The 18,426-nt window shown below is 40.9% G+C and overlaps 2 long non-coding RNA genes across 2 annotated transcripts; one reads left to right on the top strand and one right to left on the bottom strand.

Annotated features, from left to right (window-relative positions):
* Positions 1 to 10,009: 10,009 nt before the first annotated feature.
* On the bottom strand, positions 10,010 to 11,672 carry LOC115250674 (uncharacterized). The gene is made up of 2 exons (XR_003889250.1): positions 11,312 to 11,672; positions 10,010 to 11,215 (listed from the first exon to the last, which is right to left on the bottom strand). It is a non-coding gene; the product is annotated as an uncharacterized lncRNA (long non-coding RNA).
* LOC115250673 (uncharacterized) lies at positions 10,284 to 14,249 on the top strand. The gene is made up of 3 exons (XR_003889249.1): positions 10,284 to 10,609; positions 12,766 to 12,811; positions 13,520 to 14,249. It is a non-coding gene; the product is annotated as an uncharacterized lncRNA (long non-coding RNA).
* Positions 14,250 to 18,426: the final 4,177 nt, after the last annotated feature.

The following is an 18,426-nucleotide window of genomic DNA, read 5'->3' as shown; positions in this document are numbered from 1 at the left end:
TGCTGAATCACTTGCACTTTGACAGTGAGGGGAGTCTAAGGTGGCACATTGCATTCACTTGTTAAAAAAATAGACACCCTATAAAATGAATAAAGCAACTGTAAGGCTCTTGACTTGACTATCATATGTATCACAGGTCATTCACTTGATAAACTGATAAAGCGCCACCGTTAAAAATTGTATATAACTTCTTAGAACGATCCATAATTGCGCAACTGCAAAACTCCATCCAACAAACCCACGACATGTCGATACAGTTTGTTGCCTTATAAACACACTTTGGCGCGGCACATCCAAACGATACAATTCCTGTATCGGTCACGTGATTCTTTCTTAAAGCGATACACGCACCGATACGGGGTTTCACTCTTGAGCTCTCGGCACAGTGTTGACGCACCAGTGTCGCTCGTCCCATCACTACTGTATGTTTCAGCATGCGCCTAATAATACGGTGCACCTTATGTATGTTTTAAATACAGAAATAGCACCCATAACTGAGACTGCGCCTGTTAATACAGTGTGACTTATGGTCATGAAAATACGGTATTCTCTCTCCGTTTCCATCCGTGTCTATTCCGAGTCCCGCAGCCCAGCTAAACCCCTTGGGGTTACTTCACACAAGCAGAGTTGTATATTGTTTGGCTTAACCTTCCCTTATTTACACTAGGCCCAAGCTAGCTGTCAGCTGACAGCACCCTGGTCCTACAATCAGCAACATGCTGTATCTAAAACACCACTCCTGTACCATCCAGATGTGCCTCCTTTTCTGTCTCGTACAAATAAACTCCCACTTTCTCTCCATTACCAGTTAAGCACACTGGTAAAATTCCTCATGTATTCACATACAAAATAGGTAGAATCCAATTTCAGTGATGCTTTGTAGGATATTAGCACAGTTGTTCTCATGATCTTTATTTGGAATACAGAATTTGACACATATCAAGCTTAAAGCAACAGAGGTCGTAGATGTCCAGTTTGCTGGAGCTATCAAATAGTCTGTTTGCATTCATCCATCTTCCCTACTTTGTCACAAACTTCAGTTTTAGTACAAAACAGAGCATTAATAATGAACTTATGTTGTAGTTAGTTACACATAATTTATGTTGAAATCATAATCAGCTATGTTTGCTGGCAAATGTGTCTCGTTTAACCAAAACATGTGTCAGGCTTAAGGAATTTAGTCATAAATTCTGAGAACACTTTCAGGTGCTCAAAAGAACTGGGAATTCTGAGCAATTTCATGGCCAGATGTGGCCTGTTTGCTTCTAACATTGAGCCAAATGATAGCAGATAACAGGTCTGAAAGCTGGTTTCAAGTGTTGAAGGCATCTGGAGGCTGTCTAAATCCATCCAGGCGAAATACAGAGACCTGTATTGATCATAAAACTAAATTTATCTGGTAAATAGCAAATAATGTTGAATCTGCTGTTGGGGTCATGGCCCAGCTTGGAACGGTGAATGAAGGTACAAATACAAGCATACATCTTCTACATTCAGCCAGTGTGACCTCTTCCTCTTTAAGATAAGAAATACTGCTGCTGCTGTTCTGGGTCTTTAAAAATTGTGTTTACTGCTTTTAAAGTGGAATGTTATTGGCTTGCAGTGATATCCACTGGCTTTTATGTGCACCACTAGTTCTCTTTCATCTATTCTTGTCCAAATGTTTTTCCTCGCTCAATTCCTACTGTCAATTTATCACAGCGGACTGCAGTGTTAAACAGATGCTTAGAACTCGTGTGGTAAAATAGATACTGAAGATCACCGTCGGTCTGATCAGGCAGCATTGAAGTAAAACAGAAGGTTTTATTCATTTGTGCAGGAAAATCCTGCACATGAATTTTAGTAACTCCTTTCCTTCTCTTCTTGGCAGCTATATCCTGTTCAGGGTCACGCAGAGGGTGCTGGGGCCAAGTCACCTGCTCATTCCAGGGCCCCATGTGAGCATTTGGGGGTTCAGTACGTTGCTCAAGGGTACCTCTAAAGATATCCTCGAACTTCGCACTATGACCAGAACACCTTCCACGTTTTGTCAACACTGAGGCTTGAACCGAGAACCCTCTATCCCTAACCCAGTCCCTCACAGGCAGTTCTTTAGGAACTCAAGTGGACTATATATAATGCTTATATCACGCAATTTGTTGCAATTATCACCAAAATAATGGGACAAATGTGTTGTTTCTGAGTAAGCTTGTCTTTTAACCTATGGTGGCCTAACATTGACATTATCTATTAGAGCTTTATGTTTGACCTTATCTAAATCAGTTCATAAGCAACATTTAATCAACATCCTGCTAACAAACGGTTAAGGAAATTGACTTCTGAAATGGTGTTTTATAGAAATGAAGGAAACAAGATCAAGGAACAAGTTTACCTTTAAACACAAAAATTCAACAGTTCCAGACCTTTAATAGCGGGTCCTATATTACATTTAACTAACCATATTTCTTGATTATTTAATAGAAAACAAACAAGTAATAATGTTCATCTTTGCCAAGGAACATTATGTTTGAAAAATTATAATTTGGAATGGTTACTTTGTGGTTTATTTGGTCAGTGGTGCAACCCCCATACATTTATTTTAAGGGGAAAGGGGTCAGGGTAATAAATGCCCTGAATCCTCTTTAAATTTTACTTTTGTGTTATACAAGTCTCCACATTTCTAAACACTCATAATAGCTGCTGGTTTTCTTTCTCTTCATGACAAAACAAACCTTATATCTGTATAGAAAATGAGTGTCTAAATCCAGTCCACTCATCTGATAGGTTTCAAGGGATTCAAATCACCTGGGTGCTTATTTCCATCCCATCAACTCCTTTAACACACTGTCTGTGTGGCTATTTATTATTATTACCTTAGGTTGTTTATGCTACAGCAACAACTTGTCATTAAAACATCATCAGCTATATTTACATGAATAAATCTTATAAAGTATGGAACATTGGCTTAAAATTACATTTGAAACCTTCACAAATAACCCTGCTGAATTAGGCCTTTATCTTTATCATCATTTAAAAAAAAACAATGTCAGACCAACTTTAGTTCAGCCACAACAGCAGAAATAAATAATACTGATGGATTTCAGATGTTCATTCTCACACAGGCATGAACGCACACTTGGTGGTTTTGTGGGCTCGATGTCTAAACTCTTGAACAATTTCATCCATCTGGAGACCTGGGCCAAATTCCATTAAAAAAAAAAAAAAAAAGTACCATTGTATGTCCTTTCAGGTAAGTGGAACAATCATAAAGGGCGTGAAACTTTGTTCCACTGGAATATCTGGGATTTAGAATTTGTCCAGAGGTGAAACATTATATTTACTATGACAAGTAGTGGGACACTGGGTAATTTTTCAGCTGATGTTTTGGTGCATCGTTATGATTTCTCACCTTTCCTCATTAAGTGTTGGTTTTAGTTTTGAGTCCACATCGGGGTTATCCAAGAAGATTGACAACTGGGATACATCTGGAGGAAACCAGAGGAAACCCTCAGAAACTCATTAATATGGCAAAAAAAGGAAACATATTGAGCTCTAAATGTAATTAATTCTGTAAAATTACTGTTAAAGCTTTGAATTTTGCTCTGCTATCAGCAACAATGCTGTCCTTGATGTTTTTTTGTTTTTTTTAATACAGAAAGGTAACACAGGTTAAATAACACATTACAGCACTGACATCACACCCGCGTCTGCAGCTGTGACTCCCCATGATCCGAAGGATAGCTTCACCCTGGGGCTAACTAACAAACAGCCCAATCCGTGAAGCAAAGCGGCTAAATGACTTGTTCCGACGCAGCACATCAAAGCCAGGTGCAGCCGCAGGACCGCGGAGGACGGGGTGGGAAAGATCAACTGGAATGCAGCTTGTTAGTGTCAGGGAGATGCTGAGGTGAGCGGATCAAACGCCGTCACAGGGTAATGAAAGCAAACTGGAACAGAGGTTGGGGGAGTGAGGGGAAACAGTTGCCTGACCTCCTTGGGCCCTAGTTTTAAGTTGTTGCGGTTATTGATGATGGGGGAAATGTCGAGCTGTGGCAGAGAGGTGCCAATATGCTCGGAGTCTGAGGTTAGCAGCACAGATAAGAATAATTTGAGCCTCACCGTGCTGCACGAGGATTGTTCTAAGATGTGTTTTGGCTAGGCATGGGCCAGAACGAGGTTATGACTGCACAATATCTTGGGGGTAAATATCCCGTTTCCAAATAAATGGTCACTATGTGGCTTCACTTTGAAGTAATATTTAAAGATTGTAAAATAAATAAACTGAATCTTCTTTTTTTTTGAGAATTACCTAATAGTCCAAGCTAAGATGCAGGAATATGAGCTCTTTCCCTGGTTTTGACTTGGAGAGATGCCAACAGTAGTTTCCCTTTTCCTCTCAAAACTCATTATACGTATCATAGCGTGGTGAATGTGAGGTCATAACTTGTCAACAAGAGTGTTTGTGAGTCACTGGATTGTGCATTGGTGAGTTGATTAATTTACAGCCATGACTGTAATGTTAAAATTACACATAACACACACAATAAGACAATAACACACAAAATAACATTATGCCTGTACTCCTTTTCTTCACATCATGATAGCTAGCTGGTGATAGCCACCTTATATGCCATATTTTCCTCGGTAATAAGTTCACAGGATTTGTTTTACTCTTGCCAGATGCAACGGGTAGCGAGTTCGCATCGAGACATTAATTTTTCCTTGACTTTAGCATATAACGATGGGTGGTGCTACCATGGATACGCCATCATTTTTGTGTGTTGCCATCTGTAGCTGACACTGTCAGCAACCACATTCCGCATGTCAGGCGACCTTCTTCCGTCAAGCTGTGTCCATCAGTACTTTCAAGGTAGCCAAAGTATTTCCAGACAGCTGATTTGTTCCTTTTAGACAGGGGGAAAGTTCGGGGGACTCACCTTCTTCAGCCATCATACAACCTGCAGAACTGCACTCTGGGGAAGGGGTCATGATACTCTCCGCTACAGCGACACACAAACAGAGATGTCTGACCTCCACTTTCTGGAACACCGGAACAATATGACGGAATATTTTAGTGGTTTTGAGACCATGGCGTGTACACTGCAGTATACCTTGAAACCACTAACCGGGCCATGCTTAACTTACACAAGACTAGAAGCAAATTCAAACAATCACCTTGCCATAAAATGAGCAACTGGAGCCTGAAATAATCATTTTGCTCTGCGGTGAAATGAGCAGCGGCCTAATCAGCTCGACTGTATCGCCAGCTGCTACAATCAATTCCTCCCAGTTAACACCCATGGTTGTGCATAATTAAATAATTAGAAATAGAGGGGCTGAGTGTCATGTTGATTTGCAACATTTCTAACTCGCTTCAAAAACGCGACTTGGTTTGTCATTCAAAACGGCTGCAAAAATACGTGGAATGAAATTACTCTTAATTAATTCTACAGATTAGTTATGATCTCAGAGATTGTGTGTGTGTGTGTGTGTTAATGGAGTAAGAGGCGAAACCAACGCTTGAGCCGGCGTTTCAAACGCAGTGCACAATATTATGTCATTCCCGCCGAGTGGGGAGTTATTCAGATTCCGAGATTCATTAACTGGATTTGAAAGCTAATTCCGGGTTAATAACAAATGAACTACTGGGAAAAGATCTCAAAATTTGTTTAATAAAATGGGGCTTGTTAACTCTTTGATCTTATAATAAAAGACAAAATGTTATTTTTGAGCACTATGTTTTAATTAAATCAAATGAAAAAAAACAACTTGTTGATTACATGTCAGTGAAAGCATCACACATACCAGATGAACACTAATCCTTTTAATAACATGCAAGAGTTAAAATTCATGCAAGAGTTAAAATTCAGTCATGGGTTAGTTTTTATTTGTCACCTGTTCAGATTTTTTTATATCGCCCCACCTCCGCATGTTACTTACCTCTGTTAGCATTCATGAACACTATTTATCTAATCTTTAATAATCTTGTTTTGTTGTTGCTGTTGTTGTTGATCATTTGTGACCTCCAGAAAAACCACCCAAACTGTAATTATCTGGGTCTTGCAGGCCACATTGTTCTAGTGATTCAGCCCAGTTTTTTGTCGTTACCCTCAGCTAGCAATGTTAGCTTTCAGCTAGCAACCAATTGCTGCTGAGGTCAGGGGCTTTCTTACTTTTCTACATCCATTTCAAAGCAGTGAATTTGCTTTATGGGCTCCTGTTCTTAAGACAAAGACGATTACACAAACAACAAATCGGCGCCTGATGGAAGCCAAAAAACCTTTCAAGGTCTCATCCAGAACAACTGCTCTCTCTGGAAATCTCTCTTCCTCCACCACAGCTGTCATTCCCATTACAGCAAAAGTAAAGAAGAGGCGACATGGAGGAGGTGACAGGTAAGTAATACTTTCTGGACACAGTGAAGCTTAGCCCCAATGACGAAGGAAGCAAAAAGAGAATGAAAATAAAAAAATCTGAAATACAAAACTATGTTGACAAACAACAGCCATATAGTGTTGGATAGAAGCGTTTAGCTCCTCTGTCAGGGGTCCAGAAACAGCTGAAATGACCAGAGACTCCACCGATGAAGTCCAAATGTCAGATGTCAGAAGAGTTAAGGACACAAGGAAAAAGGATGAAAAATATGAAAACTCACAGCTGGCATTCAACAAAGAACATCTTGCTTAGGGTTGAAATGCGAACCTCTGTAAGCTTGATTTAGATCATGCCAGAACATTCTGTATATCACGTGTATGTGTGTTTTTGAGTGTGCTGCCACCTTAACTCACCCTTGATATTTTTCTTTGTGTCACTCAAGAGTCTGGCACCAAAGGCTATAGTCCTTGACCTACAAATCATGAATGCTAAATTCTCCAATGCTCGCAACATTCAGGAGCACAACATTTTCATCCTTAGTTTGGTCCTCCTTCCATGTGGTGTGACGATTCCTCACCAGCTGCCCTCTGGTGTGCAGGTTTGCCCCTCCTGAACTGATGCAAGGCTGCAACTTGTTCTGCCAAAGTAATAAGCTAATGTTCTCTGGCTTTGACTGTTTGCTATTGATAGTCCCCAAACTGCTGCATGTTCACTGGGGGGGGATTAATCATTCCAGCAAACAAGCAAGCAAACAAAGTAATACATATTTGAGATATTTTGTTAGTTTAGTTTAGTAGTTGTCAATGTTGCATCAGATATTGTAATCAGGGAACTTTTGTCTGTAAAGTGATTGGTGCACAGCAGCTACACATTGATGCAACCATTAAATGCCATTTCCAGACAAACATGATTCCCAAAGGATGATGCCTACTGATATGGCCCCCCTCCCTGACCTTTTCTCAAAAGGGCACTATCAGATTGACATTTGTGGCTAAAATGAAAAATGTCTTGGCTGGATGGACGATTGATGTTGGATGATCCTTCTATTTTCATCATATCCAAATTCTGTCTGCTTCTATGATTCAGAAACCAAATGAGCAGACTTAGAAGCAAACAAACAGAGCCTCGGGATTCAATCATAACCACAAGCGCAGATCTGTCTTAGCCTATGATGGTAGACATTAAAGGAAGTGTAAAAATCCATCATCTGGGGTCCATTTCAGCAAGACCCGCAGTTATCATCTCATTTAAATACATCAATTTTTTCCTCAACAGCGCTAAAGCAGCATCCACCTCAACGTCTACGTGCACGACGGAAAAAGGTGGGACTTCAATTATCCTAAGCAACATGAGATAAGGAAGCCAGTGGTTTGATATTGTGTGAGCAGGAGTTCTTTAAATCAGTTTCTGTGATGTAAAATCAGGCTTTCAGTCATTTTGTGTATAAAAGCCTATAAAGCATTTTTGTAAATTATCTAAAAAAGGAAATAGCTCAGACTCAAAATAGTTCCTATTTAGGGCAGAGCAATTTTAATTTAGTTTTAAAACAGCTCATTGTTATTAGCAGGTATTCACTGTTTAAGAAGTTAAATAAAAAATGTTTCCTCTTAAACAGTAAAAACAAAGACTGGTGGGAATATTTTATAGCTGCTAGAGCAAATAAACAGAGTACTAATTTCTTTGGTTAGTCAAAAGTACATATTTATGAGGAGGTCTTTTATCCGTTTGCCTAAATAAAAAACCATCTGTCAGTTTTGATGACTAAAGTACCTGCAAATGGCAGCCATTGAGCCTTATGAAGCGACCCGTTCCGCAAACATATATTGAAACGTATGTTGAATGATTTCAAATGTGCAGAAGGTAAGGTCACCTGACCAAAGACCTCAGTTTCTACTGTAGTTCGGGAGAGATTAGTGACATTAGCTCATATTTGGTGCTTCCATTCATAGTTTAGTTTGTAAAGCTTAATAATGGCAATCATCCTTTAAATGTACACTGGTGTGCAGCATTTTGCCTTCTTTCAGCATGATGTGGCATGATGTAGCAAAAACACTGGGCGCTTTGCTTGTTAGCTCTGCACATCCCATTGCACAACAGAGGATAACTATGGTGATTTGTTGACCATGAGGAATTTATACAGTATGACACATGCACCCAGGAGTGCTTTTGCTGTGACGGTTCTGCCGTGTCCCTTTCTTTTCTTTAACATTTTCTATACCTTTCTTGCAAAGGTGAGACTGAATCTGGCTGCACTGGGACACATTAAGTGACTAAATGAAGCATTTATAAAAAGATGGTTATGAAATATCTACATTTGTATCTTTACTTTGGAACATTGTATCCTTTATTTGTTCAGCTGCATGCTGTCCCTATAAATCACTTTACATCCTTCATGTGCCAATTTACCCAAAAGGATCCAATTAGGATGGATTTTTTTTTCTTAAACAAGAGACACTGTTGTTAGACATCCTGCCAAAAATATAAAATACAGCGATAATGAAAATGATTTCTAACAGAAAAATGGCTGCGTTCGCTCCCTCCAGCCAAGATGAGCAGCGCTGATGCATCAGCATGTATGAGGAGTCTGCGGGGCATCCTTATACCCAGCAGGCTGCTGGCAGCTGAACCTGCCGCCTGCTCTGCAACAGACACAAATAAAAATGATACAGCTGACCAAACACAAGTGATCAGCCATAAAACTGGCCCATCTGGGTCACACCAATGACCCTTTAAACTACAAGAAGGTGTGACAGTGGCGCTCTATTTCTGTCAGTGGTTATTATATATATTACTGGAATGTCTCACTCCATTACTAATTGATAAACGTTCCTGAATACTCAGGTCAATATGAGACACATCTAATGTTTTTGTGAAGCCTTCTAAGATTGTTGTAATTATCTTGTTTTCAAAAGCTCGATTCTGTCCTTCCTTCCTTCTGTATGTTGGCATCAGTGAGGAAAAACAAAACAAAAAAACTTTAGTCTGTGGCCTCTTTATGGAGAAAACTGTATAGCTTAGTTAAAATGTTTTAACTGTATCACGGGATTAATTGAAATGTTGGAGAACAATGTTTAACGTCAAGCAAGGCTACCCAATTTATCTCAAAATAAATCGAAAATGCAATATAGCTAAGTGCCCTGGGCTATTGATCTTAATTTAGTTGTCAACAGTCGACTTAAAACACTCTCCTGCACATAAAATATTAGACTGGGGGGGGGCGGCATTTATTTCACTCTAAAAAGGTCACTGAAAAAGTCCGATAAGAGTGGATTTTAAAATAAATAGTACCTAAGCTACTTTGCTAAATTAGCATTTTCTTGATTAAAAAAAGTTGTTTCTACAAATACTCTATTTTCTGCATGTAGTTCATGTTATTTGTCAGAGCTCAGAATTCGGTCCATCAGCTCATTCTGATATCAGTAGTCAAGTTACAAGCATCAGATGACACAACCATAAGGCTGAGCAATATGGCCTGAAATTCTCATGGTATAAATTTAATCCCTGGGATCCAGGGTTAAGGCATATATCGTGACACACATGCAAGTGTAAGAATTATAATTGAAATGTTTTTGAATGTGCAATTATATGTAAAAAATGGAACATTGTTAATTTCTTGCAAAATAGTGCCAACAGAAACATATAAGATTAATGATATTTTACATAAAAAGAGTAAAGCTGTTTTCTAAAATGCAAAAACTATTATCAATAACCATCGTTCACTTACAGAACATAAAAATAAAGTGGACCGTCTGGTTTGCTATGCAACTTTCCGAAACCGTAGCGGGGGCGGCATATTTAGCAGTGTGTCTTCTGATTCACAATGTAACTTCTCGAATTCTGATCCAAACGATCGAAGCGGACCAGCATCCGTTACTTATATTTACAGCCAAACACTTTCAATTTAATTAGAAAGCCTTTGGGTAGCAAACTACAAATACAGAACAAGAACAGTTAGAAAACGAGCAAGCAAACCAACAAGATATTCCATATGACAATTAGCTCAAATGGGTCTATATAACCAGCAGCAAACACATTTAGATCACATCTCCTTTAAAGTTACGATACGATAAATGAAGTAAAATATGTCGAGCAGCAACAAGGAATTACAAGGTCCTTTCCCCGTCTGTGGTCCCTCCCTGCGTAGTTATAATTTTTTGGAGATGTGCGACACGTCTCTTTGGCGGTCACAGATGATACAATCCCTACGCCATCGCCCTGAAGCCACATGGACGGAGAAGCATGAACTGGCCTTGAGGTAGCTGCGTTGACATTGACAAGCTTTAACGTGATCGGTTGCTCGAGTCCATATTTTATTTCGTTTTATATCGATATCGTTTATCCCGTCTAGTGCAAATACCGCACACCCCTGCACGAGCGTCACATAAAGACGATGTGCTGCAAAGGAACGTTGTACTCGCTGCACTGTTGACATTTCAGAAAAGCGGCTCCACTGTTGTTCTCAACACTTTGCTTGATTTATGCATGATTCATGCCCGTGTCTGTTGCGGCGAATAGACATTTCTGCGTCACTCCTGTCTGTCTTTAACAGACAGCCCACAGGCGGGCTGTTCAGATTTGACGACCAGCTGATCTTTTGTCCACCTTACCCGCCGCTCTTCCACCTGGCTGCCTGTACATACGCGCACGTGTGTTGTGTTGCCCTGCACTGCATCATCTCCCCGTCCCCGATAATCACAATTGCTGGTGTGTTTTCCATCTGCAAACCGCTGCGTTGGGCTGACTTGCTGTTCAGGTGTGCTCTCGTCTAGAGGCAGAACACGCAGATCAACTTGGCTGTTCTGGGAGGTGGGGGGGAGGGGTTGCACACCCACACACGTCATGCAGGAACTTCTCCATTGTGCTGTGAATTGTAAAGGAAAATGTCTGTTTCTTGTACTGCGGTCTGGCTTTTGTTGCACGCTGTACAAGTTTTCGCTCCATAAATGACCTCTCTCACCTCAATACTTGTTACATCTCTAAATAAAAACACACTGGACCCAGTCTCATGGTATGCAGGATGTAATCAACACAGCAGGCAGGGGTGACGTGATATGTAGAATGCATTTCAGCGCATTCTCTCCTTGGCACCGGCTCCCCTCTCTGATAATTTCCCAAATCCTGGAGATCGTCACTCCGGTCCTTCTCCCCTCTAGATTTCCTCCATGCTCCATTTTATTTTTTTCCCTCTTGAGTGCCTTCTGCACTCTCATTGTGTCCCTGCTCGTCTACCTCTGCGTTTCGAACGTGCACGGCCATATATCGATGCCTCAGCGTTTCCATTGGTTAAACAGCGCCACCCGGTGTCTCAACCTGGCATTGGCAACCCGGCGTCTCGACCTCAGCGTCGAGCTCTTGCTTTCAAACATCTGCCAACACCCACCCACCCCCCCCCCCCCCCAATTAGGTCCATTACATTTTATTGATGAATGCATTGCCTGTGCATTAATGATTTATTCGTGTGCCAGCCATAATCAGTGTGAGTAACTGGAGAACCCTTCCTCATCTGAAATGCCTTTTGGATCTCAAAGTGAGTGTTCACATCCTCCAGGAGATGCAACCAAATAAATGTTGTTTTCTGTTGTATTTCTGATCTTTGTGTTTTCCTCTTGAGCAGATTTGATGTTGAACCTGGAGTATAAAATCGACTTACATACTTACAAAATGCAAATTAAAGCTCATGTTTGGAGTGCTGCAATACATCTCCATTAACTCAATAAAAGCTAACTCGAAAATAAATTAGAAGTAGCTAATAGCAACTGTTGAGTGCTCAATCCCACAACCATCAAGAATAAATAAAAAAAAAAAAAAAAAGATTATTTTAAAAGAAATTCACATCAACGTGAATTATTTATGTAAAAGTCCCATTGCAGTCCTCTTTAACCAGATGAGAGTTTTTCAAGTGTAGTTGCAACATTGAAAATTTAGTTGATGCATTCAGGGTCCTCAACCTCGAAGAGCAAATCTCTTCTTCAGTGCAGCATGCATTAGTATTGTAGTTGAAGATCACTTACCTTCCCCTGGAATAGGTTCTCTCTAATTATTTCAAGGGCCATTTATTTTGATACCACCCCCTGCTGTGCTCACATCACTCCGATGTGGCTCGTAATAAAGCGAAAGCACCATCGGAGGCCACCTGATTCAAAATTATACTAAAAGTATCAAGACGGATGAGAAATAATTACAGGACATAATAACAGCGGCCACGGGGTGTAACGCTGCACTAAACCTGTAATTGTATTAGAAACATATTTCAACAGACTGACCCTTAAAGGAAAAGTCAACTCCAGCATTCATATGGTGTAATACACAGTATCCATCATCGAGGCCCCCCGGAGGGGCTTTGTGATAAGAAGACATAATAAAGTTTGTTCTCTGCCTGTTTCCCCCAAAACCCATCTCATCTCCTTGTAGATTTCCAGGAAGCTTTTTCCCCCCAGACTTCAGGAAGGGGAAAAAGGTGAACCTTTGTTGTTTATTAGATTTATTATATGTGTTTATTAGAAAGGCTGTTTCCATTAAAGCTTGATTAGAGGTGAAGAATAATGCTTCAAATGGAAAATCCAAGAGAAGTCGGGCATAAAACTTAAAGCAGGAACTACTACAGTTGTAATTATGTGTGGAGATTATGGAACAATGTCTGAGATCTATGAACTTAAATGAGACTAACGGCAAAAACAAAATGTAAAAACTCCACATATTTTTGATGTAGATGTCAAATCTGTAGCTTGTACCTTGAATCACTTTGAAATTGTTGTGTTCTTTCTTCTTTATCAGAGTGGGAGATTTCGTCATGCACCAAATCCCTAAGTGCACTGTTAATATTTAAATATAGCGATGTTCCGGACGACTAATGTACAAATACAACAGAAACCTCATAGAGCTGGTGAGAAATGCTGCCCAGCTGCAATATTTCCTTTTAGGTCCCCACGTTCATTATTCCTGTAATCCTCTGCCTCACTGGTGTAAATGACAGGAGTGACAAAGAGAGTTTATGGAGCCACGACGCCAAAGAAAGACGTAATACAAAAAATGTCTCATTATCACAACAAAGGTTTCAGCATTTCAAGGGTTCCAGGAAAACCAGAGGGCTGTGGATTTAACTAGCAATCTTTCTTTTTAAAAAGCAATGTAATGAATATTATTTTGACTTGTCGCCTTATGATAGGGTGACCAGAAAAGGAGGAGCAATCCGGTTGGGACTACTTTGCCAAGAAAGAAACAACGCATCTTTGATGTAAACCCACGTGGCTATTATCAGTTTACTTTTCTGTTGTATTGTTTCTGCCCAACAACCACAGACCTTTGCTAGAATGCAATATATTTCACCAGACTGAGCCCACAAGTCATGTGACTATGAGACCAATGTGTCATGGTGGGGGTCCAAGGACACTTTGGCTCATCTTTTATTGTCAAACAAATATCTGCTCCACACCATCAAAACATAAAGAAAATTTCATGTGATAAAGACAAACCCTGGCTTTATAATAGGGTGTAAAAACAGCCCCACCTGAATAGGTCTGCACGCCGTTCCTCTATTCAAACCTAAAATAACGACTATTAATCTTGTGTGTTCATTTTTACCCACATTTCTCCATCGTCCATCATGCAGACGTATGAACCTCAGGTGTATGAACAAGTTGCTTGGCTTGTAGGTTCAGATTAAACAGTCTCATCCAGGCATGAAAGACTATAGAAATGTTTCCCCCCCCCCAACTCCTCAACAAACCAGTGGGATTCTCTCTGATCTCATGCACTCCAACATCCTGGGATATGTTTCATGTCACAGCCCCATTTCCCCAGTTCCCTCCTGTCCCTCTGCCCCAGTAATTTTCCACTCTCCCTGCCTCTGCTCCACTCTACCTGCCAGCCACTCCCACCCCGTCAGCTCAACTCCACTCACCTGCAAGCACAGCTGCAGCTTATTCCCAACCAGCCCGGCTTATAAGCCTCCCCTGCACTCTCAGTCCTTCCCAGGTTGTTCTTCAGCATTTCCATGCAAGACTCTCCAGCACTTCTTACCTGCCTGACCTCCTGTTGCCGAACCTGTTTGCCCCTGACCTGCCTGCACCGCCTGTCTCCCGGTAAACTCACCAGCCTTCCGTCCCTGACCACGACATCTGCCTCAGCGTTTCTGGTTCCTGTCTGCTCACCTGGTCCTGACCGTTCTGACTGGCCCCAAATTCGCTGCTGCTCATCCCCAGTCTGCTCTGCTACTTCATCAACCTCATCTCCTGTAAGCCCCTCTCTGTCACTCCTGCCCGCTGTAAACAGAACTGTACGGTTCCGAGGGTTCACGTCCTCCCTCTTGGCTCTGCATTCCGGCTCTGCTTTACTTTGTGTGGGCTTTGAGCCTGAAAAACGGACTGTTTCCTTGTCTGCCAGAGTTCCTGTTTGCCTGTGTACTAATAAAGGGTCACTACCAACGGTTCCAGCTTTCCAGAGTGCTGCTTTTGGGTCCAAATTGCACCCGTCACATTTTATCCCTTAAGTGTCTCTATTTCCCCCCCCCCCCCCCCCCCCCCCCCAACTAAAATCACACAAGCTGAATACATGCTGAACTCTGACTTATTTTAGAGTCGACAACGCCGGACTTTGGTGTTGCTTAGCAATATGGCGGCGTGCCCTTTCACTCTCGGTTTTGCGCAGTTACAGTGAGGAAAATGTTATTTCAAGTCTCCATAAAATGAAGACAAACCAAGCTCTTAGTTTAAACAAAGGCGTCAACATTTTTCACATCCAGCGTGATAACAGAGCTGATATGTTTCACAGTAATGACACTTAGGGTTTTTATCACATTAAACCGTTAGCTGCTATATGTAACTATTTAGCCATGTTTGGAAGAGTTGGTTGTATTTTAAAATAGTTTATAATGAGCTGATGCCGCTAACAGCAGATCCACTGCAATCAACCTCAGAACCATGGCAATTCTGCCAACTGAAAAGGACATGAGGGATTGTGAATTGTTGTTTCTGCTGATGTAGCAGCGGGCTAGCAACAATGCTTGATTGCAGAGCAGACGTCAAGCGGTATCCCAAAATGTTTTCACCCCTTACCTTTGCAACTCTATTGTGAGGGACAAGGGTGGATGAAGGGGTTAAAAAAAAATTGGGATTCAGCCCAACAGTCGGGAGTATTTTTACACGTCAAGTATGGAAGTTGAATATTTGCTCACCTGTGGGAGTCAACATACTGATATTGTGAAAAAACAAATGATGTATGTTAACTGTTGGGAATGCTGCTGTGCCATCAAAATTAGACGGATTGCTTTTGTTCCTTCCAATAAAAATAAAAAAAAAATCAGCAAACACTAAACACAAGCTTCACTGATTCATAATGGACATCTTTACTTGAGGCCAGCAGTTCAGCCAGAAGAACATTAAGAAAATCCTGTTTGTTTACAGTGATGTGGTCATGATAATTAGATTTAAGTCCCCTTTAAGACCCAGTCGAAATGGATTTGTTCCGACACCCAAAGCCATTGCGGATTTATTTACAAGCCGCTCTCGTTATCAGCACCATTCTCTCCCTTAATACCCGTGACCCTTTCTAATTTCTCACCGAGAAACGTCCAACTCCTCCAGCTGAATGAAATCTGCCTGCCTGGCGTGCAGACACGATTCCCTTACAAGTCATTACCTGCTCCTTCCCTCCAATTCCTCCCACATGCTGGAGTGGGCCACAAAGCCCAGACCTAAAAGAACTTTACTCACATTAAATTTCCCATCTGTCTCCATCTATTTTATGTGCACAGACACCACAGGCCCACTTTATGGCCTTGTTTTGCAGCGCTACTTAGTGGGTTAGGTATTAGCCAGGCGCTTGGAGAGGAGCAGCACCGCCTTAATGGGGGATAATTTTCTATGGTGGTGGTTTATTTTGCTCAGCGGGAAAGTTTTATTTGATTTACAGCAAACAGGTGAGTTCATAAAGTAACTCGGATCAGACGTCAGTTTTAAGTCCTGCCTATGGAACCAAGGTCCCCTGCAGCACCAAGGCAGAGGCACATCAGCATTCATGGGAACGATCCTGCAATACGCTGAACATGTAGCGATCAAAGTCACAAATCGACGTCAAAATATTTAAATTTAGGTCAGAAGTAACACTTCATTCAGCAAGAAACACTCCAGCGAAAAACCAAATGGAAACAAATTCCATGGGAAAAAAAAGGTGCATCAAAACTGTGTAGCATCATGACTCGTCAACTCACAATTGTATCCCCACACAGCTCCCAACATCGTGTTAACGCCTCAGTATTTCTCTGCCGTTCCATCTTCAGTGACACACACAAACTGATTTAACAAACCAATTCATTGCTGTTGCACTTAAAGCCTTATGTAGATGCAGAAAAAAAGGAAAAAAATCCCAATTTTGGGATGTAAAAGTGAGAATATTGAAGTGAATGAGGAGAAACTCCCCAGACAAACCTTTGGGGCCAGATCTTTTCATATGCAGCCCACATAGCCTGGAGACAAATCTACATCGACCTTCTTTAGAGAACCAGAACCAGTCCAATTACAAGTGTGGTCCGTGCGTTACCATGACGGCCAGGAAAAACGTAAAACTCCCTGGAAAAAAACTTCAGTTAACATCAGCAATTGAGAAAAAAAAAAAAAAAGGTAAATAGTATACAACTCAGCTTGAAATCAAAACCAACCACATGGAGGAATCGTACTGCACTCAACAGGGAAAACACATTTAAAATGTATATTTCGAGCCTCACGCACGCGCCCAGGGTTCATTAAAAGCCTCCAGTCATCCATTAAATACAGTCAGCCAATGAGAACAAATAAGCCAGCAGAAAAAGACGGTCTCAACAGCATTTAATTACTTTGACGTTATTTTCCTGTGTGTTCTCCTCTTTTCTTGTTCGTTGTGGTGCTGGTAAACAATATTCCTGCGTTGTCGACAACTTTGTGAAGGTTCTCTTTCAACACGTGTGGCAAATGGAACTAATTTGTGTGAAGACATTGAATTTGAATTTCGCCTCCATGGCTGTCCGGCTGCTGTTGGTCATCTGACAAGTCAGGACAGGTTGTTTTAAGAAGAAAAATCACTGACATCAACTCTGTTTAAACTTTTATTCCACTCATAAGGACGCATCTGCCCCTGTCGCCCGTCATGTTGCTACTCCGCCACCAGAGGCGCTGTTTCGCCCGTTTCACTGAAGAACTTCCTCAAACCCAAACAACTTCATTTTAAATGATTGATAGGTATAACAAATGCCGCTGTATGTTCTTTATGTACCAGTCAATTACATGACGTCTAAACTAAGCTCTATACTACAATTGTGTACATGATTAATTTAAATCTGTTCGTATCCTCTTGAATGCATCAGTCATTCTTATCAAAAACATGCTACTTCTCTGATTTTTCTAGCTTCAAATTTATTGCCATAAATCCTGCATTCCATTCCCCTGCAAAGACATTGAGAGTGGTGAACTGCCTGTCAGTCGAGTTCCTGGCTAATTAACATGTTTCAATGGGGAGGTTTCCATGGCAACAGTAGCACTAAAGCAAGCCTTCGATGATGTACATGTAAATAAGTCACATTCTATTTTAATATTTGATTTCAGTGCGGCATTCAATCCAACTGCAAGCCTTCTGCTTCGAATGAAACTCTATGTCTAAACAAAAGCAGCAAGATCATCTTTTATCATCTGAGTAATGCAGATGAGGAGTTATATATATTTTTCCGTCCCTCCTGGGTGCAGGAAACCTTCATCTTTTTTTTAACCATGCATGGCTATCAATGGAAATGGGCTAAAACTGTATTTCCACACACCAATTCTTGTTTAAAAACAGCTATTTACATTTTCATTCATTTCTTCTTTGAAATGTCCAAAAAATAAACAGGACATGAGGGTTTAATGTGAAGATGAGGGTCAGCCAAAGAAAAATGAGAGGTGTGTCCTACTTCAAGTGGAAAATGTTGTGCTGGTGTATCAACTTTCATTTGTTCTGTCAAAAGGACACGCTAAAATATATATATGCAGAAGATAATCTCAGCAGCAGTTACTGAAAAGCTGTTTTCAGGAGGCAGTTCCTCGACATATGCAAGGCTTTAGTAACATC

The sequence above is a fragment of the Takifugu rubripes genome, chromosome 8 (genome assembly GCF_901000725.2).
Source record: "Takifugu rubripes chromosome 8, fTakRub1.2, whole genome shotgun sequence".
NCBI classification, from domain to species: Eukaryota; Metazoa; Chordata; class Actinopteri; order Tetraodontiformes; family Tetraodontidae; genus Takifugu; species Takifugu rubripes.
This window is presented reverse-complemented; position numbering and strand designations above follow the sequence as displayed.